The following is a 25,541-nucleotide window of genomic DNA, read 5'->3' as shown; positions in this document are numbered from 1 at the left end:
AAATAAATAAAGAATGAATATAGGAGAATCATATGTAAACTGACAGTTTTTCACATCACTTTTCTCTAATTTCATTAACAAGAAAATATACAGAAATTCAGAGACTTTGATGTAGTCACTATAGGTATGTTTAATTTGATGTCTGAACTGGATAATTTACATCATCATTGTGTAATTGGAAAAGGAAAGAATAAAATATGGAAAGGTTGTCTCTAGAGTACTTTGTGATGAACCTAAAGTCTGCCTGGTCAATGGCAGCTTCAATTAGTTATTCAGTTGATCACCACCCTCTGGGTTCTATCATTGAGCCAGTTCTTAATGTTGCAGGAAGCAGTGTCAAAGGCCTTGCTGAAGTCAAGGTAGGTGATATCTACTGCTCTCTCCTCATCTACTCAGCCACTCATGACATCATAGAAGGCTATCAAGTTGGTCAAGCAGGATTACAAGAGGAGTTCAAGTGAGTTTCAAGTGCACCCTCAGTAAGTTTGCATATGACACCAGATTAGGCAGCTTGAGTGTAGAAAGGTTTTACAGAGGGATCTGGACAGGCAGAATGGATGGTCCAAAGCTAATTGTACAAAGCAAAGTGTTGGGTCCTGTGCTTGGGTCACAACAACCCCGTGCATTGTTACAGGCTTGGGGAAGAGTGACTGGAAAGCTGCCCTTTGAAAAAGGACCTAGGAATGCCAGTCGACAGTCGGCTGAACATGAGCCAGCAGTGTGTCCAGGTGGCCAAGGACAGTAGCATCTTGACATGTATCAGAAAGAGTGTGGCCGGTAGGACTGGAGAGGCGATTATCCCACTGAATTCAGCAGTGGTGAGGCTGCACCTTGAATACCCTGTTCAATTTTGGGCCTGTCACTACAAGAGGGACATTAAGGTGTTGAAGCATGTCCAGAGATGGGCAACAAAGCTGGTGAAGAGTCTAGAGTACAAGTTTTATGCAGAGTAGCTGAGAGAATGGGAGTTGTTTAATCTGGAGGAGGCTGAGGGGAGACATTATCAATCTCTACAACAACTTGAAAGGAGGTTATGTGAAGGTGGGTGTTGGTCTCTTCTCCCAAATATCAAGCAACAGGACAAGAGGAAATGGCTCCAAGTTGCACCAGGAGAGGTTTAGATTGTATACTAGGAAATATTTCTTCTCTTAAAGAGTAGTAAAGGGTTTGAGCAGGATGCTCAGGCAAGTGATGGAGTCACGATCCCTGAAGATATTAAGAAGATTTGTATATGTGTCACTGAAGGTCACAGTTTGATGTTGAACCTGGCAGAGCTGGGTTACTGGTCTGACTTGCTCTTTTAAAGGTCTTTTCCAAACTCAATGATTCTGTGATTCCAGTGCTCTATCATTTGATATTCTGACACAGTAAACGTGATTAACAATGTACTTCTACTCTCCTGCTTACTGTCATTTGAACCATTGCATATTATCTTTCACCCTGTTTCAATGCTCAATTTACCATCTTTAAAAGGCTGTTTTGAAGATTTTTAGACATTCGGGTAAATTATACATACTTTCTCCTCTGTGACATTATTTTGATGATTCTGTAGTCTTCAGACACGTTTTTTAATTTGTTTATCTTACAGTCCAGATTGTGTTAACTTAGTCCAGTGATACTGTCTGGATTGTGCTCTTCTGAATACCATAACTTTCATGATTGATTTCATCAGTTTTCCAAAAACTGAAGTAAAATAGCCAGTTAACAACTTTCTTTAGTAGTCTTGCTGAAATAATAATGCTATCTAATTCATTTGAAAAAGAAAATTTACAGAGAATTTTATATCAATACACATAAAACCACCCAACCAGAACTATGACTATTTTTGCGAACTTTTTGTTTCTGAATGTGAAGTGATGAGGTGAGAGTAATGGAAATCATCCACTAAGCCTGTTCTGAAAAGAGGTTTTCCAAATCTAAAGTCAACATTCTAATTATTATTTAAGTCCTTATCTCCAGATCTTGTAAAAAATGCCATACGTTGTCCTCTCCTTGTCCCGTCTCACTCTAAATATATTTAAATTTCAGTAACAAAACTATTATATAATGGATTCTGAAATGACTGAAAAAAATGCTAGTGGAAGAAAGTACTTTGAACTCTTCTGACTTTGCAGGCATAACTTTGCCATTCTTTACCTTGGAATTATTTTCTTTTCTTTTTTTTTTTTTTTGAGACATTTACAGATGTTTGAAGGACAATGCATTTTATAAGACACTGTTGTGCAGAGCTGTACTTTCCTTCTTCAATTGTTATGGTTATATTAGCTCAAAGTCAATGTAGCTATGTCAATGTCATTCTGTAATCAATTAGATCTGATATTCATGATGTACAAACTCCTTTCTCTAAGTTTTTATATATTTTTTTTTTCCATAACACATCCCAAGAAAAAATAAGTTAGAGAAAATTAAAGAGAAATGTAGCCAGGAATGTCATAATTTGTGAACCTAGTAACAGCTCAGTGTAGATCCGTAAGTGCTCTTTCATCTTTCTTGAGCTCATTAGCAGTAATAATCTTCCTGATTCTGGGTCACTCATTGAAGTGTAAAACTCACAGGGATATCATATTTACCTGTTGTTAAGATTTAATTTTTTTTGACATTTAGATACTGTAACTGTAGCTAATGTTTCTGCATTATTCCTTAGGCATTTTGCAAATCTTGTAACTCAGCCAGATGGAATATTCCAGCATGTTTCTCTACAATATCTCAATGTCATCTTCCCCTGTAGCAGGTAATGCAAGCCATAGAAAGATTACTAGTTTAAGTAGGCAATAAATTCCCATAATATGAAGTTTAAAAGGCAGATCAAGAGATGATTTCTCTGATGATATGTTTTAAAAGCAATCAACAATATTTTCTTTTATCCTATTCCTAAAACTACGTATCTCCACATTTTCTCATTTTATACTGTAATCTGATAAAATATTAAGAGAAATTAGAATTGTCAAAAATGCAGAAAAAAATGTGAAGTGAAAAAAAATAGTATATAATTTATTTCAAAGAAGACTTGAATAAGAAAGGAATGCATGCAAAAGACAGAAGTAAATACTGAAAAAAGGAAAAACACAGAGTAATTGAAGGTAGCAAATATTTAATGACACAACACAAGGTAGCAAAAATGGAAACAGATAAGCTTACTAAGCTGTCAAAATATTATTAATGATACAAATATAGCAATGTTTACAATTTTCCCCTTACATAGGAAATTTAGTATTTGGTGTCCTAAGTAGAACTAATTATCAAAAGCAAGGTTTTATAGAAAATCATAGAATCATAGAATTGTGGGGGTTGGAAGGGACCTTTAGAGATCATCTAGTCCAACCCCCCTGCAGAAGCAGGGTCACCTAGATCAGGTCGCATAGGAACATGTCCAGGTGGCTCTTGAAGATCTCCAAGGAAGGAGACTCCACAAGCCCTCTGGGCAGCCTGTGCCAGGGCTCCCTCACCTGAACAGTGAAATAGTTTTTTTCTTATATTTAAGTGGAACTTTTTGTGTTCCAGCTTCATCCCATTACCCCTTGTCCTGTTGCTAGCTACTATAGAAAAAAGGGATGTCCCAACCTCCTGACACCCACCCTTTAGATATTTATAAATGTTATTTTTTATTATATTGTTACACAGTACATTAAGATAACGAGAATATTTGTGCAAAAATAACTGTTTAAGGAATTCATTCTAATAATGGCAAAATTTGGGTGTTATTATTTAAAAAACTGAAAGAAATATGTAGTTTTAAGTTCAGTGCTTGATACTCAGAAGGAAATCTGTTAAGCAGGTTGGAGTAACCTGATAATTTTTCCTAAGTATGGGTTTAATATAATATTGAGGCCTTCAATGTTTATAGACTTTAATTGAAAACAAAATCTGTGTCTTATATCTTCATAAAACCAGAAGCTTTAATTGCTTGTGGTTCTCAAGAAACAAGTTGTGTTGATTTACTCCTACTTAGAGGAAAAAAATCAATTCATAATTTCATAGAAGCATGAAGAACCCTTGTAAATAGATTATTTCAATTATTCTTACTGTTTATTACTCCACATGGGGTCCTTAACACTACGAACATTTAGGATTACAGATTTACATAAGCAAAATATTAATCAAATCTACATGTAAAGAAGAACAGAATGTCTCATTTTGAGAATGTGTTTGTTTTTCTGAATTAGTAACATCTAGGGAGATGTTACCCACAATTAATGTGTGATCGTCTATGACAAAACATTGTAGAGAAGAAAACTACAGATTTTTCTGAAGACTTGAAAACAGAATAAAATGTAAAGAAAGGTTAAAAGTTAAGTCTTCTGATTTTCTCCATTCTGAATGTAATTTTGACATATACCTCAATGTTATTAAATTATACATTTGGTAGATAGATAAGATTTACAACTTCTGCTGGAGTATCAAAGGAATTTTTGGCAAGAAAGTAAACAAATAAATAGAATTCTAAAGTGAAAAACATTGAGATATTTTCTCATGATCTTAATCAGGTGTTAAAAACAATAAAAACCATCCATAGCTATTCCAGTAAGAATCAGATTGATATTGATTGCTCGTGTAAACTAACAGTCTGATTCTTTTTGGGACCTGCCCTACTCTTAGCATTTCTGAATGTTAGGACACATCCTTGGTTATCTAATCTCCTATTTCCAAGTGTGACTATGGATGGGTTTTACTTTTTAATGTTTTTTTAATACACTAAGCCCAGTGTCACTTTAAAAAAAAAAAAAAAAAAAAAGTACATCTCATTTAAAATTAATTCTTATTTCCTCTTAGAAACATTTTTCAGACAAGTACAAATGCAACGTAATCTAGTACAATTCTTTTTGAAGGTAACTTCTTGCAGTGGTCCTCACAATTTGTTTTGGTTTTAAAGTACTGATAACTCCTCTCTGAACTTCCTTATTGAACATATATTAAACTTTCAGACAGTTTTAAAGGATTTTTTAAACTGAAAGCAGTTACAGAATCTGGGCATAGAGATGTTCAGCTTCTTTAAATGGAGATCTGTTATCTCTAAGCTCTCTGTGACTTCTAAGAGTTACTCTGTTAATCAACTCAAATAATGATAACAATGTTTTGCCTTGATATATCACTTCATATTACATATTCAAAGTGTTGTTCAAATATTAACAATTACACTGTCTTAGTAGCACACAATTATAGCCTAGCAATTTGGATTTTTTAATCCACTGAGCAGCATTTGTATTCCTTTCCTGCAACATAAATCATACGCCATTTTCTGCAAATTTATTCTTTACATTGAAGTAAGTGATGTTCTTTAAAAGTTGTTAGGTTCACTGTGCATTGATTTCTGCATAGTACACTGCAAATTACAACAAAGTAATTAAGAAAAGCAGAGAAATATAATTATTTTTTGTTTGAAAGTTCTGTCATTTCCATGCAGATTGGGTAAATTACTCATACTGGTTGTGGATTCCATTTTCATTTCACTGCACTGATGGCATAATCACATAGTTCTAATTATAGAGATAGTAAACAAGAGAGAAAAGAATATACCACTCCTTATTCCTGTAGAAACTTCTGCTGGCACACTAAGCGCTTATTAAAATTCATTACAGCATCATGTTTTGCATAGGTACAGAAGTTTTTTAAGAAAAAGCAGATACTTTGTCTATGAAGGAGGAAGAAAAAAGGTTATTAAGATGTTAAGATGTTTTTCAGTGAGTGCTATTCTTGCTCTCTAGCTCTTGTTTGAACACTTATGGTTGTTCCCTTAAAGCTATTGCTCATTGGTGTAGTGTGAGCTGGGGCACTATAAAAAGAAACTCACTGTATAATATGTGTATGAGATGTAGAGCTAGTACAATTTTCATCATGTTCCTCTTTAAGAGCTGGTTAAGCAGTATTGCTATTACACACCGTTCTCTCCCTCTTCACTGTCATGTCTCTTAACTCCACTCTGTGCACATAAAGATCTGAACATAGGATTTGAGACTATTTGCTGGGATTCCCTGCATCTTCCTCTCCTACAGAGGGAGAAAGCAGCTGATCAGCCTACTTACTTCAGCACTTCTTGGATATGGGAAGAACCTGTTACAGGGAGAGGGAGATGAAAAAATCAACTTGATCTTCCTGGCATTACCAACAAGATGTAATGGCTTCAGTTAGTACTGGTGGAAAAGACTAACAGATTTCTCCTTGCAATACTGGCCATTTTGCATTCTATTGTGAGACCAGATGAGTGTGCGCTGCTCATGTTCCTGGCCTTCATTTCCTTCAGGAAAGGCTAAGACAAAGAAAGCGCTGTGAACCTTACAGGCATAATTACAAGAAAATACTGAGGGTTATAAGCAATTTGTCCACTTGTTCCTAATTTTTCTTGTGTCCTTTTCTTGCTTGGGAAGAAAAAAGGTGTAAGTATAATTACTGGAAAGGACTAAGGTACAGATGTATCTTAGGCAGGATTCCTTCACTTGATATTAGGCACCTGCAGAGTAAATGTCCAGTTGATCTATATATTCAAATCTGTGCTATAGCTAACAGAGACTTTATGGAGTCAGTTTATGTGATACATATGACTAAGCACTGCTAAATCTGCTGTCCAGCAATCCACTGATAATAACAGAAGTCTTACTGTTAGGACATTGTAAACACCCACATTTAATCAAATTCTGCTCTTTGTATCTCATTTGTAAGCAGATGAAAGAAGACTAAATGTCAGTACTGGAACACAAAAATTATTTAAACCCCTGGACTGCATTCAGCAGTTAGAGGATTCTGGATACATTGGCAGAGAAGTCACTGGATATACTATTAAGGCTGGAAAAAAACACCTGCTTTTAGAGAAACAAAAAATAGTGTTTTGCAAATTTGGCTTTGATTCTAGGACACAACAAAAATGAGAGCTAAGGCATCCTGGAAGATATGAGCATGAAACTGACTTGCTAGTAACCTATCTCCAGTACTTTGTGGGACACATAAACTGGGACAACATAGTGAACAAGGGCTTGAAATCTACTTTGAACAGCTAGCTAATAGGATGTCACTTTTAGTTAGACCAGAAGTTCATGTAGGCACTAAGAAATCTTAATTAAAAAAGATATTTGAATATACAGAATCACAGAATAATAGGTGTTGGAAGGGACCTCGAGAGATCATCTAGTCCAACCCCCCTGCCAGAGCAGGACCACCTAGAGTAGGTCACACAAGAACTCGTCCAGGTGGATTTTGAATGTCCCCAGAGAAGGAGGTTTGTTTTTAACACGTTATTATAAGCCAAAAATATAAATGAAAAGTTAAATCTAAACTCAATTCTTCTTCCAACTTCATCGACCATCGCTGAACAGACAGTGCCATAAGAGCTGGTCACATCTCCTCTGAGCCAGGGTCTTTGATATAGTCAAAGCTTTTTGACTTTGGTGCAGTTTTCTACTATGCTCCACTTTTCTGGTGTTTTTTTACCAAAACTTAACCCAAATTCCATGTTCTTGCCTCAGACTGAGCACAAGGAAACAATATGCTATGCATTTGTGGTATGATTCTACTTATCAACTAGATGACACAACAATACTGTTTCTTTTGTAATTACAGGACTAAATACATCTTTAAAAATATTCTCTGGTAGTAAACAAAGTTGCCACGTGTGTCCAGTTTCTACTTGTACTATGCCTGGTGTGCTCAATACACATCGATCTTCATCAAAACTGCTGGTAGAAAATATTCACAACTGTTTAAGAAAATCTCTCCACGTTCTTAGAATCATAGAATCATAGAATGCTAGGGTTGGAAGGGACCTGTAGAGATCATCTAGTCCAACCCCCCTGTAGAAGCAGGGTCACCTAGATAAGGTCGCAGTCCTTCTTCTGGAAGGACCTTATTGCAGTCCTTTTTTGGATTCCCCAAATCCAACTTTCTGCAAGAAGTAAGTACTTTAATCTTGAGCTAGAACAATGCAAAGCCACTCTCTGAATTCCTAAACTACTACAAAGGTCTTCCTTCTTATGAACAACTACACCGTATGTAGAATGAGATTGAGCATTTCCTTATCACAGAGATCAGTATGGAGTATTAAAACATTTTCCTGTTTTAGTATTTCTCTGTAAGTCTATGTTGATGTGTTCATATACATTCATATACACTGAAATTAATCATTTTCACAATGTTTCCCATGAGAAAGACTGTCACTGTATTAGTCTTTGCACTGTTATAAACAGATATTTTCAGTTACTCCAAAGAAGCAAGGAATCAGTAATTTGTTTGGTTTCGAGGGAAAAAAAAGTGAGCTCCTTAATATTTATAATAAGGTACCATGAGAATCAAATACTGCTTTTTTTTAAACACTAAATTAAAAATGAAAATGCACAGTTTTAAAAGATTTATAAAAAAAGTCTTTCCCACCTGAAGATTTTATTAGCTAAGACAATGCCGTTATCTAACATTTAATAAAGAAATATTAAATGTTTCAGTTTGAGAAAGAAACAAAAGTGTCTCTCCTTTTTTGGAATTAAAGAATTTTTAATACTCTACTGAAATTCTTTGCTACTGAAAATATTTCAATGCAGTAGAATTTGTTTCAAAGTAATAGCTTTCCTGCTAGAGCTAGTCTGACATGTCAGAAGGAATGATTTTTCATGATAAGCCGGTGGCTCCATTAGCAGCAATTTTGTGGTGCTGATTAATTTCAGAAGTATTACTTACTGAAAGCAGACATCGGTACTGCAGAATAGATGAGACACTTGGAATAATAGTCGTGAAAAGGTGAAAAAAGCTAAAACCAGGGAGCATATAAATTAAACATGTAAAGTCACACAATTTAATAGAAAAATACGTGTTTTGCTTTCTGGATAAGAAGAAACACAGATCCCTTCTGAGTATTAATGACTAGCATGGAGGAACTGAATGTCCAAGGCTGTGCCTTTGGCTATTATATAACAAATTCTCATTAAGTCTTGAGAAACAACTAGCAGTGATTTTTTTTGGTGCTAATAGGAAACCAAAGAAGACCAGACATCTACATTTTCCTCATGCATGAAGACATAGAATCATAGAATAATAGAATGGCAGGGGTTGGAAAGCATCTTTAGAGATCGTTTAGTCCAACCCCCCTGCAGAAGCAGGTCCATCTAGATCAGGTCACACAGGAACATGTCCAGGCAAGTCTTGAAGACATCCAAGGAAGAAGACTTCACATCCTCCCTGAGCAGCCTGTGCCACTGCTCCCTCACCCTCACAGTAAAATAGATTTTTTCTTATGTTTAAATAAAGCTTTTTGCTTTCCAGCTTCCTCCCATTACCCCTTGTCCTGTTGCTAGATACCATAGAAAAAGGGATGTCCTGACATCCACCATTTAGATACTTGGAAATATTAATGAGATCCCCCCTCAGTCTCCTCTTTTCTAGGCTAAACAGCCCCAGTTCCAGCAGCTTTTCCTCATAACAAAAATGTTCCAGTCCCCTGATCATCTTGGTGGTCCTTTGCTGGACTCTCTCTAGAAGTTCTCTGTCCCTGTTGAGCTGAGGAGCCCAGAACTGGACACAGGACTCCAGATGAGGCCTCACCAGGGTCAATCCCCAGTCTGTACTGGTCCATGGGATTGTTCCTTCCCTGATGCAGAACTCTCCCCTCATCTAGCCAGCCAGTTATGCCCTCATGGAAGGCTATCAGGTTGGTCAAATGGGATTTTCCATTGGTGAATCCATGTTGACTCCCCCTGATAAATATCTTTTTGTTCATATGTTCAGTGATAACATTCAGGATGAGTTGTTCCATCACCTTTCCAGGGATGGAGGTGAAGCTGACCAGCCTGTAGTTTCCTGGGTCATCCTTCCTGCCCTTTTTGAAGACTGGAGTGACACTGGCCTTTCCCCAGTCCTCAGGCACTTCACCTGTCCTCTGTGATTGTTAAAAAATGATGGAGAGTGGCTTAGCAACCACATCAACCAGACTCTCCTTATTTGTCAGCACCAGGTCCAGCAGCACTCCTCCTCCTCGTTTGTTCCTCCATCACCTGTCACAGGAAGTTGTCATCAACATTCCTCCTGGACTGTGTGTGCTTGTCTGTGTGACTGTTTAAATGGAAATAGTAATAGTATGTAAGAGGCATTTGTGATTACTTAACAGCTATCACATTAACCAAAATCTGTCCAAATTTGTGGTACATATTGTGAAAAGTATTAACTAAAATGTCTTTATCCCATACAAATGAAGATATGTAACAACAATAAAATCTCAGCATTCACAAGAATATTGGTACCCCTCGTACTCAATGCTGATGAGGGCACACCTGGAGTAATGTGTTCAGTTTTCGGTCTCTCACTAAAAGAAAGATGTTGAGGTGTTGGAACATGTCCAGGGATGGGCAGCAAAGCTGGTGAAGTGTCTGCAGAACAAATCTTATGAGAAACGACTGAGAGATTTAGGATTCTTTACTATAAAGGAGGCTAAGGGAGACCTTATCATCCTTTACAACTACCTGAAAGGAGGCTGTAATGAGGTGAAGGCCAGTCTCTTTTCCCAAGTAATGGTGATGAGACAAGGGAAAACAGCCTGAAGTTGTGCCAAGGGAGGTTTAAATTGGAGAGTAGGAAGAACCTTTTCATTGAGAGGGTGATTAGACACTGGCACAGACTGCCCAGGGCAATGGTGGAGTTGCCATCCCTGGATAAATTTGTGATTTGTAAGGTATGTAGATGAGATGCTGAGGGACATGGTTTAGTGGTGGGTTTGACAGTGTTAGGTTAGTTGTTGAAATTAATTATCTTAAAAGTTTTTTCCAACTGAAACTATTCTATGTTTCTATAATTTATTAAAATAAAATGGAATAATTGTTCTCTCAAGGAGTTTTACAGGCTAAGATAAACTATGCCATCCAAGTTAGAACTATTTACCTAAACGTTTTTACTTTCCATTTCCATGACTTCAGTGTTGCACTGTTTGCTTTTTTGCTTTTCATAGAATAACAGAATGGCAGGGGTTGGAAGGGACCTTTAGATATTATCTAGTCCAACCCCCCTGCAGAAGCAGGTTCATCTAGATCAGGTCACATAGGTACATGTCCAGGTGGGTCTTGAAGACCTCCAAGGAAGGAGAATCCACAACCCCTCTGGGCAGCCTGTGCCAGTGCTGCGTCACCCTCACAGTAAAATATTTTTTTATTATATTTGTGGAACTTTTCTTTCCATCATGAAACTTTTTTATAGATTCCTTTTCTACAGAAATTCTTCAGTCTGTTTTTTCTCATAACCTTTCCATCTAACTTTGTTCAGCATCTGAATTTCAGATGATCCAATACTTTTGGTTCAAAGATTTTGGTGACAACATGGAAAACAGTACTGGTCAGTTCAAGAGAATAAATGGATCTTTCTTTGATGCTTATATGGAGTAAGGAGGTAAAACATGGTGCCAAACATACCATTAAGTATTCTTTCTTCTTTTCCCTTTTCTGCAAATGATCAGTGTATCACTGAATCTTAACTAGCCAGGCAGAGAGGAAATTCAGCTTTTCTTGATAGTGAAGACCCTACATGGTGATTTTTATCTTACTTTATCTTATCTGACAAAATCAGATGGGGTGGATGAACCAGTTAATGTGTTATCCCTTGCTCCTCTTTCTGTAATTCAATGCCATAATAAGGATGGCTGCCTAAGGAAACTGCCCGTCAGCTGAAGTTTTAAACTTTGTTATTTACATAAGATCTCAACATTTCACTATAATATGCTGGATTCTTCCTCGAAAGTTTGACTATGCACTGCATCTGGATGCTTCTGAAGTCAAGCAAATTGTCTCTGGAAAGAATCAGAATAAATACACAGAACAATAGCAAGAGTTTCAGTGGTCCTGAGACCATTGGGACAAAAATAAAATCTGAAATAGCACTTGATTATGTTGCTTGGCTCTATAACTTTTTAGCGTTATTATCTCTCTAAATTATTCTAGAAATGAAGTCAAATCAAGAAATTGTCAATGTGAGAGAACATGGTGGTACTCCTGTTGTAGAGTAGTTGTGGTGGGTTTGTATGGAATCACTTTTGCTTGGCAACAGGGAAAGTGGACTGCAGTGCTGTCCCCGTAAAACAGCTTGCAAAACTTCTTCTGGCACTGCTTGGAGCAAACTCTGGCCTGGTCAGGCAAATTTGGCTCTTCTTCCAACACTATTTAAGAACAGAAATTTGTAGTGCACAGGAGGAAGTGGAGATAACAACTCAGACCTTACAGTCTGCAAAAATGAATTTCAGAGTAGCAATGCTGGACCAGAGACCCCCCTGCAGCCCATGGAGAGCAGAATGTCCCCCTACAACCCACAGAGGGCAATGGCTGGACTAATGGACCCCGTACGAAAGGAGATAAATTCTGTGGACCTCATGCCAAAGGAGGTGGAGAGGAGCTGCAGCCCTGGGGGTGAACATGCATATGGGCAGTCTGTGCAGGACTGCCCAGGGTGTCAGGGGTCCAACACTAGAACAAGGGAGGACTGGCGAGGAGTCCCGTACTCCAGAGGCAAGATCATTAGAAGCTGAAAAGGACAGACTGAACCCCCCATTCCCTGCCCCATCTCCCCACTGACAAGAGGAGGAGGTAAAAGGACTGGGATCAGATGTCTGAGCGCAGGAAGAGGAAAGGGGTGGGGGGAAGGGAATCTTACAGATCTGATCTTATCCTTCATTATTGCTCTACTCTGTATAGTTTTTGATTGGGCATTTGTATTTGCTATGATTTTGGTTGGTGGCAGATTAAATTAAATTTCATTTTCTTCCCCAAGTCAAGTAATCCTGTCTGTTTTGCCTGGGAGTGAGTCCTCCCTGTTCTTTAGGAGTCCAAAGGCCCTTGGTTACTTTTCTTTTCCCCATCTCGTCAGGAGGGGGCAGAACTGAGTGACTGTTTGTGATTCTTTGTTCCTGCTTGGACCTTAACCACAGCAGTAGTATTAGCAGTTTTATCACCTTTTCCAGATTTTTTTCATGATTTTGTAGTGTTTTCCAGTGTAGAGAGAAGTAAATCTTTTTAGCCAATTATTTCTTAAATAGTGAGAACTTTAGAGTAAAACCCTCCAATATTCATGTTTGCTTTTTAAATGAATATAATTACTCTGAATTAATATAATACTAGAAATATTGATAATACTTCAAGCTATTGTTTTAGTGATATCAGAAATGAGGTCTCACGAAAAAAAAAAATCTTAGAAATGGAGGCATCTCAGTGACCAAAGGTGTTATTTTTAACTAACTCTTGGTTGATAGTAAACTGAACATGAGCCAGCAATATGCCCTCGTGGCCAAGAAGGCCAATGTCTTTCAGGGATGCATCAAAAAGAGTTTGGCCAGCAGGTCAAGGGAGATTTTCCTCCTCCTCTACTCTGTAAAAATATATATTGCTTGAATGTTTACAGTTGAAACAATAGTTTCCATGATTTTTAAATTATTCTCCCTTCGTTATTAAGGACTATGCCAGAAACTGTCCCATAGTGTGAAATCAGTTTGCCTAATCTCCCTGCATTCATATGACCTTTATGTAGTCTGTGGTTCTTTGATTTTTGAAGTGGTGACATTTTTTCACTATTATATGATCTAGAAAATGGAAAACAGAAAAGCAAACCCAGTGTGCTTTATTGTCACTACTGTGTACTTATCGTGTGTCTACTTATACATCATTTTTTCTTTATAGTGATCTTCATTGTATCTCTTTTTAACTCCTGTTCCACTTTTGCATCTTCATAAAACCTGTATTTGTTAATACATTCAGTAAAGGAGTTGAGATCTTGCCTATTTATTTCAAATCTGTCTCCTATTTAACTCAAAAAGTGTTGACACTGCTTGGAGTAGATCAAAGACTACAGTTGGGATTTTTGTCTCTGCTACTTCGTGTAATTCTGAACACATCTTTAATTTTGCTGCCCTCAAGTAGTTTAAACTACTCTAAGTGGAATGGAATGCCCTTGGTACAATGGTTCAAACATCACAGTAATGGCATCACAGGGTAGCTTTTGAGATCAGGTTTTTACAGATGTTTCACTGAGAAAGTTGATGTTTCCCTCAGAATGATAACGTTTCATAAGCACAAAACACAAGTTAGATTATTTTTTTTTTCCCCCGAGTTTATATCAGAATTTCGAAGAGTCTGAGTTTCCATCTGGTCTAAAGCAAGTGTCGTGGTTTAGGCCCGTCAGGGAACAAAAGACCACGATTAGCCTCGAGTAGCGAAGAGGCAGAGAGTTGTCAAAGGGCAGGGAGAGCTTAATTGCCACTTAAGGTGCAGGACAAAACAGACCAGGCCACTCAGTTTGGGGAAGAAAACAAAATAATTTAATGCAACATCAACTAAAACATAATCCCAAAACATAACCAAAAGAAAACAACACAGAGTAACACAACAATGAAGAGTCTGATCAGCCTTTTTAAGAACACTTTCTTGCCACACCTCCCCTCTTCCCGGCCTTAGAGCCCTGATCCCGTTTGGGGGGGGCAGGGAGTGGGGATTTCAGTAAGTCTGTTCCCGATACCTTCTACCATTTGTCCCTCCTCAGGGCAGGTGGACTCTGCACCCATCTTCCCTGCATGTCCGTGGGGTAACTCACACACATGGCAGCCCTGCACGGACTGCTCCAACGCGCACTTATTCCAAAGGCTGCAGCTCCTCTCTGCCTCTCGTGTGGGGCTGCTCTGCGGCGTGCAGGCTCTCCAGCATGGCCTGCGCCATGGTCGTCTCCCCACACAGTCCCTCGCCCATCCAGATGCACTCACACGGAGCTGCTGGTAACCTCAGTCCTGCCATGGATCTCCATAGGTTGCATGGACACAGCTTGTATTCTCGCTACAGCTTGCAGAGGGGTCTCTGGTCTATTGCTTCTCCTTCCTTCCTCCTTCTCTGGCTGAAGGGTCCTCCATCTTGTATTACTTCTTACACCTCCCGCCAGCACTTCAAATTCCCATCCCCTAAATAGTGATGGCAGAGGCGCCAGATTGGCCCAGCCGGGCCGGAGGTGGGTGTGAACCCAGGACCCAGGGGGAGTCCACAAACTCTTTACTGGGTCTTCACTGCAACCCACTCCCCCTTTTACCAAGCAAAAGCTGTGCCTTGCTAAACCAGGACAGCAAGAAAGTTCTTGTTTGTTAAAAAAAACCCAAAAAACAACATCTCTTCTGAAGATAATCCTTGTGAGTGAATGAGAAGATTTTCTAGGTTTTTTACATCTGAAGCAGTCTAAGCTGCCATAGAAAGTTGTCTGTTATTTTTTTGAAAGAAGGAAACAGAATACAGGAAGACTGCCTGCCGTAGCATACAGTAAATACTGAGCCATTTCTATGTTCGGTTTCTATTGGCAGAAACTTAAAACAGAGTCTTAATTTTGTCCTGATTTTCCAAGCACTGAGTCTTCAAAGTCTTTTCAAATCTCGTTGAAGTTGCTTCAAACCAACATCATATTTATTTGATAATGTTTGTTTACTGTCTAAATACTTACTGGAACATTTTCACTATTTTGGAATTTCTTCCCCATTCTTCCCTCTTACTTTTTCAGTTTGCTTGAATCACAAAATCACAGAACCACAGAATCTTGAGGGTTGGAAGGGACCTCGAGAGATCGTCTAGTCCACCCCCCCGCCAGAGCAGGACCAACTAGAGTAGGTCACACAGGAACTCGTCAAGGTGGGTTTTGAATGTTTCCAGAGAAGGAGACTTCACAACAAATTTGGGCAGCCTATTCCAGTGCTCCATCACTCTCACAGTGAAGCAATTTTTCCTTGTATTTCTTTAGAATCTCTTATATTCCAACTTGTATCTGTTGCCCCTTGTCCTATCATTGGACATCACTGAGAACAGCCTGGCTCCATCCTCCTGACACCCATGTTTTTCGTACTTGGAAAGATTAATGAGGTCACATCTCAGCCTCCTCCAAGCTAAAGAGCCTGAGCTCCCTCAGCCTTTCATCATAAGGGAGATGCTCCACTCCATCATCTTGATGGCCCTGTGCTGAACTCTCTCCAGCAGCTCCCTGTCCTTCTTGAACTAAGGGGCCCAGATCTGGAAACAATATTCTCTCAAGAGCAGAGCAGAGAGGAAAGAGAACTTCTCTTGACCTACTGACCTCAGCCTTCCTAATACACCCGAGGATGCCAGTGGCCTTCTTAGCTATGAGGGCACATTGCTGACTCATGCTCATTCTGCTATCCCCCAAGACTCCCAGGTACCTTTCCTCTACACCACTCTCTTAACAGTTTGTTTCCCAGTCTGTACTGATACATGGAGTTATTTTTTCCCAGATGCAAGACTCTACACTTGCCCTTGTTGAATTTCATTAGATTTCTCTCCATCCAATCCTCCAACCCGTCTAGGTCTCATTCTGTGATGTTTTAGAAGGATTATGGAAACATTTTCTTTCCATAAAGCTATATAATTTTAACAGGTAACTTAGATTTGCAATAATCTGTTCACTGTCACTTATATAAAACTACTGCAAGACTTCAAACTATGAGATATAATACACTGCGTTCACTGTAATTGTGTTTTTCTTTTCTATTTTTTTTCTTCACTAGATTAGGTCTTTGTAAGTCTCATTATAGAGGTCCATATCCCAGATCCTAGATTTTAATGAACCAGCTATATAATGACAGAAGTTTACTGTGTATGCTAATGGGCTTTAAATTTAAGAAATTCAAGTCATCATCAAATTAGCTGCTCTGCTGTTACATTTAAATTAGTGTAAAAACTGTAACTAGTTTTGGACATTTGAACTTTAATTTAAAGGTGTAGGACTGAATGTATCTTAATTTCTTAAGAAGTTACTTTTGTTTTAATCTCTTTTTATTTTTTTTTTTAATGTGGGTGTTTGCTTATGTTGCACAAGTACCAAAAGCAAAGAGTCTTCTCTTATTTAAGAATTATAATGTTTAACAATTTCAGAATATTATTAATTATTCAGTTGTGGATAATTTAATTTATTTTTTACTTTGTCTGAATGTATTTTTTTCAAGCCCTGTTATCTACTTATATCTTAGAGTCCCAATGTCTTAAACTTTGCGGCAAAATCTTTTCTGTCAACATCTAAAATGTAATAAGAAATATATACAACAGTAATGAAACTTTAGAAGCATGGATTCAACCAAATGATAAACTACTTCATAAATTTTATTTTTACTTTCTGCTGCAGTGGTTGTATCATACTAACTGTCATTCATGCAGTTTAGATGGAAAGGGTTGACTCCTTACCATCATAATTTAGTGATTAATAATTTTTCTCTAAGGTATGTTATTTGAAAATCAATTAGGAAGTTTATGCAAATTAAGACTTGTTATTTCTGAAAGAACAAAAATGCTTCAAAATGCTATTGGCAGTTCATAGTATTCTGGGAGTAGTCTTCCTTGTCATTTTGCCATGTTAAGTCATGGTTCTAAGCTAACTTTGAAAATATCCCGTTTTAATTTACAAATGAAAAGTTTCTCAGATCACACTTTAAAAAAAAACCCATAACAAAGCACAACATGAAACCTTTGGACATGTGGTTAGTTTTTCAGAAAACACATTCATGAAAAGGAAATATAAAATAAATATAATTATTTCAACAAGTGATCTTTAAAGTAGAATCTCTGTTCCTATCTTTTCCATAAAGTAAATTCCTCATGTAATAAAACATTAAGTCTGCATGAATTAATTTTAAGCCATGAATTTGATGTGGTGTTCTCTTTAGGACTGCTAAGAAGATTTTTGCATCAACTCCTAGTTGTATTCTGGTTAATTTACAGTTTTCAAGCGGTAGAACTACAGGAAGAATAGATAGAAGAAAAAAAAAAACACTATAGCATCAGGGTACTAATGAAAGCACTTTTTGCAATTAGATCTCTTAAAACGAGGAAATCATTACTCAAAATGTTTGTTGTTAAACACACCAGAGAAGCGGGGTGGCCAAGTACCACTGAGAAGAGAAATTCTGTTAATTTAAAGGTAAATTCTCTTTAAAATCCCCAAACACTTTTAATATCTACCTACAATCTCCCTAAACATAAGAAATCTGGTTCCTCTGTGAGTCTGGCAGCACTAACATGTGTGAGAGAAATATGGCAGACTTTCATCCCGGATTTGATTTTTAATTTGTTCTGTGATGAGATTCCAAATATTTTCTCTTGGTTACATGTCTAGTTCAATTGCCCAGATGTTTGTCACATCTGAGAGATTACCTTTCTTTGACTGCCATTAGCAAAGAAACTGTTATTTGGGCAGTTATTTTGATCCTTTTTCTATAAGGTATTTGAGATGGGACATGAGGAATAGGAGAAAAATATTGAAATATCCTTAGGAAAAAAAAAAATTAATGACACATTGGGAATAAAATCTTGAGTGAATTTCAGCTGACTTTGTTGAAATCAGACTGTAATCTGTAGATTTTAAAATAGAGTACTTTTAAAATAGAAGGCAGTGGCTATTCCCTGTCAAAGAGTTACATACAAAGCAAAGTAATTAAGTACCTAAGGACAGGGAAAAAAATTTTATTTTCCTCTGAAAGTGATAGTCTTCTGTTGAATGACTTACGGGGGGCTAGATTTATGTTACATCTTTCCTAAAGTTCCTCTAAGACCACTTCCACTCAACTATTTTCCTGTCACCCTATCAAATGACTGGAAAAGTCACTTTGACACCTTGTTATGTCTATGCAAAAGCAAGAAAATCTATTTTACTCAATTATTTGCAAAGTATAACTACCTTTTCTAAAAGTTAAAATGGTAAAAATCTTGAAACAAGTTTCTTTTGAATGTTTTATAATGTCTACATATTGCGACAATTTCCAGTAAGCTGTGCATAAACTAAGTAGTCAAATATCTTGTTTGTGAAAGCAAATGCTTTTAAAAACAAACAGAAATGAAATGGCACTTTAGTTTAAAAATCCTATATTTCTTGGAACTCATTAAAGTTTATTTTCACAGAGGCAGTACAATAATGTTCTTACATCTTGCAGTTCACAAACACAAGATTTTTGTGTTTTTTACAAAGCTTTATTAGAAATATCTGGAATTTCTTTAGACTAAATAAAACAGTCAAAAACAAGTAAATAAGTATTCTATATGAAAAGAATGATTGACAAAAACCCTAAGAAAACAACTCATAGACATAGAAATAACTACAACAGAAGAACTTATTATTACTTATTACATAAAAATGATAAAAATGCACTGGACTCTCTCCAGAAGTTCCCTGTACCTCTTGAGCTGAGGAGCCCAGAACTGGACACAGGACTCCAGATGAGACTTCAACAGAGCAGAGTAGAAGAGGGCGAGAACTTTTCTCAACCTACTAGCCACGGCCCTTCAAATACACCTCAGGATGTCATCAGCCTCTATTATTCTGAATGGAAGACAATTACCATCTAGGGGCAAAAGAGCAATTTTGCAAATAGGTAGATTGCACAAAAAAAGGGAGACAAAGGAATGACAGGGCTGAGAAATACTTTAAGATATAATTGACTGTGCTTCGAGATAAGTGCAAGTGAAAGAAGCTGAAAGAAGATCAGAATATCAGAAAACATATAGAAGGAAAAAAGTAGCATGTGAAAAATTCGTCATCTATTTTCTGAGTTCACTCTTAAATGATAGTAAGTATTAAATATCGCTTTATAAAGAAATCCACATGCAACTTAAAAATGTATGAATGTGTTAATGCAGACACAGTATAATTATCTTATAGTGATTACTACTATTAAAGAATACATTGAACAAAGGAGACTAAAAAAAAGTTGTGGAGTACTTGAAAGGTGAGAAATATGTTATTAAACAGTATAATTGAATGGTCAGGAGGAAAAGAAAAAGCAAAAACCAATCTTTTGTACTGAGTATAGCTAAAGGACGTACAAGGGCAAGAGATATGTATATGTTGTAAGTATTACTTACTTTGTTAGAAGACAGTGAAAGTTGAATAGATGAAAAGATTAAATAGGAATTGATGGTACTGATGTTTACTGTAATCCTACTATGAGTCAAAGGATGACTGAAACAGGAAAAACAGCAGTGTTTTCTGATTTCAAGGAATATTTATCCATGTAAAATTGATGAGAATTAAACATCTGAATTTTAAATCTGGTAGAAAACAACACAATGGAAACTTTGAATCATATTAACTATTAAGAGAATATAATCAGTGGTGCTGTTCATCTTCACACATACTTCAGAAAGTATTTTTCTTTTCTAGTCTAACTTCAAGCTTTTCAAAATTCTTTATATCATGTTTTGCATCAAATCTCTTTAATGAAAATTCTGGTTTGAATGCTAGTTCTGAAATCTCAATAAAAAAGATCACAGTATATAAAATCAAAGAATCGTTTCAGCTGGAAGAGACCTTTCAGATCATTGAGTCCAGCCTTTTTCCCAGCCCTGTCAGCCACTAGACCAGTTTCGTAAGTGCAATGCCCACCCATCTCTTAAACACTTCAGGGACTGTGACTCCACTACCTCCCTGGGCAGCCCATTCCAATGCCAGACAACCCTTTCAGTAAAGAAGTTCCTCCTAATATCCAGACTGAAGCTCCCCTGGTACATTTTGAGGCCTTTTCCTCTTGTTGTGTTGCTTGTTACTAGGGAGAACAGACAGACCTCCACCTCCCTACAATTTCCTTTCAGGTAGACATAGAGTTTGATAAGGTCTTCCCTGAGCCTACTTTTCTCCAGGCTGAACAACCCCAGATCCCTCAGTTGTTCCTCATATGAGATGTGCTCCAAATCCTTTCCCAGCCTCTGGATCCTCTCCAGCACCTCCATGTCCTTCTTGTAGAGAGGGGCCCAAAACTGGACACAGTATTGGAGGTGCGGCCTCACCAAAGGCAAGTATAGAGGAATGATCACCTCCTTACTCATGCTGAGAATACTGTTCCTGATTTAGGCCAGGATACCATTAGCCTTCTTGGCCACCTGAGCACACTGCTGGCGCACGTCCAGCTGCTGTCAACCAACACTCACAGGTCCCTCTGTGCCTGGCAGCTTTCCAGCCACTCCTCCCCAAGCCTGTAGCCCTGCTGGGGGTTGTTGTGGCACAAGTGCAGGACCCAGCACTTCGCTTTATTGAAACTCTTGGCATTGGCCCAGCCATCCAGCCTATCTTGATCTCTCTGTAAAGCTTCCCTACCCTCTAGCAGATAGACACTTCCACCCAGCTTGGTGTCATCTGCAAAATTACTAAGGGTGCACTGTGTCCCCTCATCTAGATCATTAATAAAGATGTTAAACAGGATTGGCCCCAGCACTGAGCCCTGGGGGATACCACTCGTGACTGGCCACCAACTGGATTTCACTCCATTGACCATGACTCTTTGGATTTGACTAGTTTTTCATCCAGCAAAATGTGTGCTCATCCAAACCAAGAACAGCCAATTTATCTAAGAGAAGGCTGTGGGAAACAGTGTCAAATGTCTTACTAAAGTCAAGGTAGATAATATCCATATCCTTCATCCAACAGGCTAGTCACCCTGTCATAGAAGGAGATCAGGTTTGTTAAACAGGACCTGCTCTTCACATATCCCTGCTGACTGGGCCTGATCATCTGGTTGTTCTTCATGTGCTTGCGTAATAGAACTTCGGATGTTCTGCTCCATCAGCTTCCTGGGCATTGAAGTCAAACTGAAAGCCTGCAATTTCCTGGGTGATCCTTCCATCTCTTCTTGTATATGGATGTTATATAGGCTGACTTCTAATCAGATGGGATCTCCCTAGTCAACCAGGACTGCTGATAAATAATGGACAGTGGCTTGGTGAGCACAGCAGTCTAGGATGTACCCTATTCGGCCCCATAGATTTTGCCCATCAATGTGAAGCAGCCAGGTCATTGACTATCTGCTCCTGAATTGTAGGGGGAACATTTTGGTCCTCGCCCCCGTGTCTTGGTTTGCAGGACTGATTTTCCCCAGTGGAAATGTTCCTATTACTAAAGACTGAGGCAAAGACATTAAATATCTCTGCCTTATCCTCGTCTTTTAATACCAAATTTCCTTTTGGATCTAATAAGGGATGGAGAGTCTCCCTGGTCTTTCTTTTAATGTTAATTACTTATAGAAACTTTTCTTACTACCTTTTACCTCTAAAGCCAGTTTGACTTCTAGCTGTGCTTTTGACCTTTTAATTGTCTCCCTACATAACCTAACAACTGGGATGGCCTGTGGGACATGTGGGGATGGCATGTTCCTGGCCCTTTAAGATTTCCTTCTTAAAAAGTTTCTAGCCTTCCTATACCCTTCAAAATTGACTCCCAAGAGATTCTACCAAGTAACCTCTTAAAAAAGTCAAAGTCTGCCTTTTGAAAGTCCAAAGGGTTAATTTTGCTGCTCTGCCTCCCAACATCTCTATGAAGAGAGACCTTAAAAATTTCATGGTCACTGTTCCCCAGGCAGCCTCCAACTGCCACATCCTCCACAAGACCTTCTCTGTTCAAAAACAAGAGGTCCAACTGGGTGCCTTCCCCAGTCAGTTCACTTATCAGCTGAGTGAGGAAGTTACCCTCCACACTTTCCATGAACTTCGTGGTTTGTACCCTCTCTGTGTTATGAGTTATTTCAGCATGAATTTTCTCTAGTGAAAATAAAAGTCATGTTTTTAACATTTGATCAGACCGGTCACTTAATGCACGTTGTCTATTTTAAATGTAACCAAGTTGGTTCTGCCAAGGTGAAGAGCGTTACAAAATGGATTACCATATGAAATAAGATTAAAGTGCATGATGTATTGATCCTTTTGGCCTGATTTCTAATTTTACAAACTAAAAGAGAAGACTTATAAAAATCAAACTTCATTATTTGTTTTTTTCTATTCTTGGAAGTAAAAAGATATCTTCTGACACATGCATAGCTGTATTGCATTCTAATAGTCATCATTGGAAAAATATCCAAGTTATATCTTGCAGCTATGAATAATTCCCTTTTGTTCCTATTGGATGTAGAGTAGAAGGAGTAAGTGAAACTTCTATATGTCATGGGAGTTTATATTTCATATATATTTATAGATAGGAACAATTATTGGATCTGATATGAAGTCTTACATTCTTTAATAAGTACTGTGTTATCTCAGAAGGCACTTTGTTTTGCCTCTGCTCCTTTTTTTTTAAAAAATATCATTTTATTTTGATCACAGAAGAGTTATTATTTGAGATTTTCTTTCTAGCTTGTATTGAATTAACAAAATAGTGCAGATGTAATTGATTTTTATGCTGATTTAGATATAACAATGACACAGGTTCTGAATTATGGAACTGTATTATGTTGTTCAACCAAAGTTCAGACTGTGTTTTCCACACATGGTCTGGAGAGACGCATGGAAATTAACAGTACATACTATTTAAATTTTAAATCTCTTCCCAAGTTTTTTATTTCTCTAGTTCATTGAATCAGGCCTCAGCAAGACACTTCTAGGAAAAACTAAATTGAGAAATATATTCACATTTAGCTATTTTAAAATCTTATTCCACTGACTATATTTGGTGTAAAGTGCTAGATTTCTAGGATGAATACCTTATGATGAGTGAAGAGTTTAGTTTTCTAAAGTGACTTGCACACAAACAGTATTCCAAAAGATTTTTTAAGTGTTAAATAAAACAGCTGATCTTGAATAATAAATAATAATAAATAAAGGAGATTTGAAAATAATTTGAGTATGTGAGATGCAGAAAAAAAAAAAAAAGACTCCTAGCAATGAGGCTTGATAAAAAATGAAAGTGCGTAGGCACTGATATGAAAATGCATTCTCTAAGCTAATTTGCAGAGATAAAATTTACTATACATGTCAGATGAAGCAAAGCCAGAATTACTTTCTAAGAGGATCTTGCATTCCCTGAGTCTCCTAGATATCTATGATATATTGGTATTTGTGGTAAAAGAGTAATCCCACTTCGTAGGAAGCATCTTTTCTCACCATTGGAGATAAATATGAAAAAGCCAAGATAAAAATATTTGCATGTGTCACTTCTACTGTCAAGAGAAGTCACTTTACAGTGTAGCTATGCAAAGCATAAAATCTCAAGAGATTTTTATTTAATGCTTCAGAGAAAGGGGTCTCTGCATATTGAAATGCTCATCACGAAATAAGTATGTGAATATGCCTTAAAGAGATGATTCAATAAGCTCAAATATATGCATGTGTATCATTACAGAGATGGCATCTGGTTGGTTTGTTTGTAGTTTGGTATAAAATGTATAGCATGTTTCTCTGAAAAAGCATGCTGAGCAACTGAGTGCTTTGTGCTTTCTCTCAGTTGATGAAATCTTCCTGCTAGCAGAGGGAGCTTTCTCTGAACATGCTTTGGGAAGACAAGTTTCAGGGGTGCAAAAGGCAAACCAAGAATATTTAAGGGATAAGAGAGCAGAAAGCTTGGAGAGAGGATGTAGACCTATAGTCAGACTTCAAACAAAGACTCGTGGAAACAAAATAATATCCTCAGGACCTAAAAGAGTTAGGAACTGCTGTTCACATTAGAACTGAGAGTAAATGTGTAGGAAAGGACCTAGCTTTCCAGAACACAGTGACTTGGGAGATATATTTTGAAAATTATTATTGTTTTCCTTTTTTTTTTTTTTTAGAAACTGAAGTTTGGGTATTAAGAGAAAAATGCTTATAATCCAAGTAAATTTGGCTTTCTGATGCTGATGTCTCTTCTACCATCTGGGGATATTCATACTAAAAAATATCTATTGGCATTTCTGCCTTCCACTGTACTGATGTTGACTGTCATAGACTTAATTTTCTTCACATTAGAACAGTGTTGTGAACACAAGTATGTTTGAGTTATTACTGAATAAGGCTTACAAAGAGCCAAAGCCTTCTATGTATCACATGCTGCCCCTCCCAGCAAATAGGCTGGGAATAGGCATGCAGTTGGGAGGGGATACAGCTGGCATAGCTGGCTCGAACTGACCAAAGGGATATTCTATACCATATGACATCATGCTCAGTGCTGAGGGAAAGAAGAAGGAAAGGGTATGGTAAGTTATGGTGTTTGTCTTCCATGTAATTGTTTGGAGTGTGGAGCCCCACTTTGCTGCAAATAGCTAAATGCCTGTCAAATTAGACAACTAATTCCTTGCTTTTATTTGCTTACATGCACAGCTTTTGCCTTATTGTCTTTACCTCAACCCACAAATTTCCTTACTTTTAACCGTTCTGATTCTCTCCCCTATCCCACCAGTGAAGAGTAAGTGTCTGTGTATGACTTCTCTGACTACAGGGGTTAAACACATAAGCCTTTCATATTAATATTTTATTTAAATATAGAAAAGCTTACTGAGTTCTTTTTGGTAACAAATACACAACATAATTATTTACATGAGATAATATAATGATGCAACAGGTGGCTATTTCACAGTGAATCTTTAAGTACCCAGATTTCACAAAACAGAATTATTGATGGGGAAAAGTTTGTTCATAATAAATATCTTTTCAACTTCTTTGAGGCACAAAAGTCTGAGTCTGGAGATAAGCAACAGAGGGTTAATAGATCTAATCTGTATCAGACCTACAACAAAAGGAGACTCATTTTCTTTTTCAGTCTGCTTCTGTTTCTTTTTACTAGAAGGGAATTGATGCAAATACTTTGTCTTATAGGCAACCAAATTTAGTCATAGGTGTTGT

General features: G+C 37.5%; 1 protein-coding gene across 3 annotated transcripts in view; it reads left to right on the top strand.

The window, feature by feature from the left end:
* The window catches only part of CSMD3 (CUB and Sushi multiple domains 3), a 611,954-nt gene that overhangs the window by 63,116 nt on the left and 523,297 nt on the right, over positions 1 to 25,541 (top strand). The window lies entirely within an intron of this gene.

Source organism: Colius striatus, chromosome 4, assembly GCF_028858725.1.
Source record: "Colius striatus isolate bColStr4 chromosome 4, bColStr4.1.hap1, whole genome shotgun sequence".
Lineage (NCBI taxonomy): Eukaryota > Metazoa > Chordata > Aves > Coliiformes > Coliidae > Colius > Colius striatus.
Note: the sequence above shows the minus strand (reverse complement) of the source record. Positions and strands in the feature narration are given on the sequence as shown.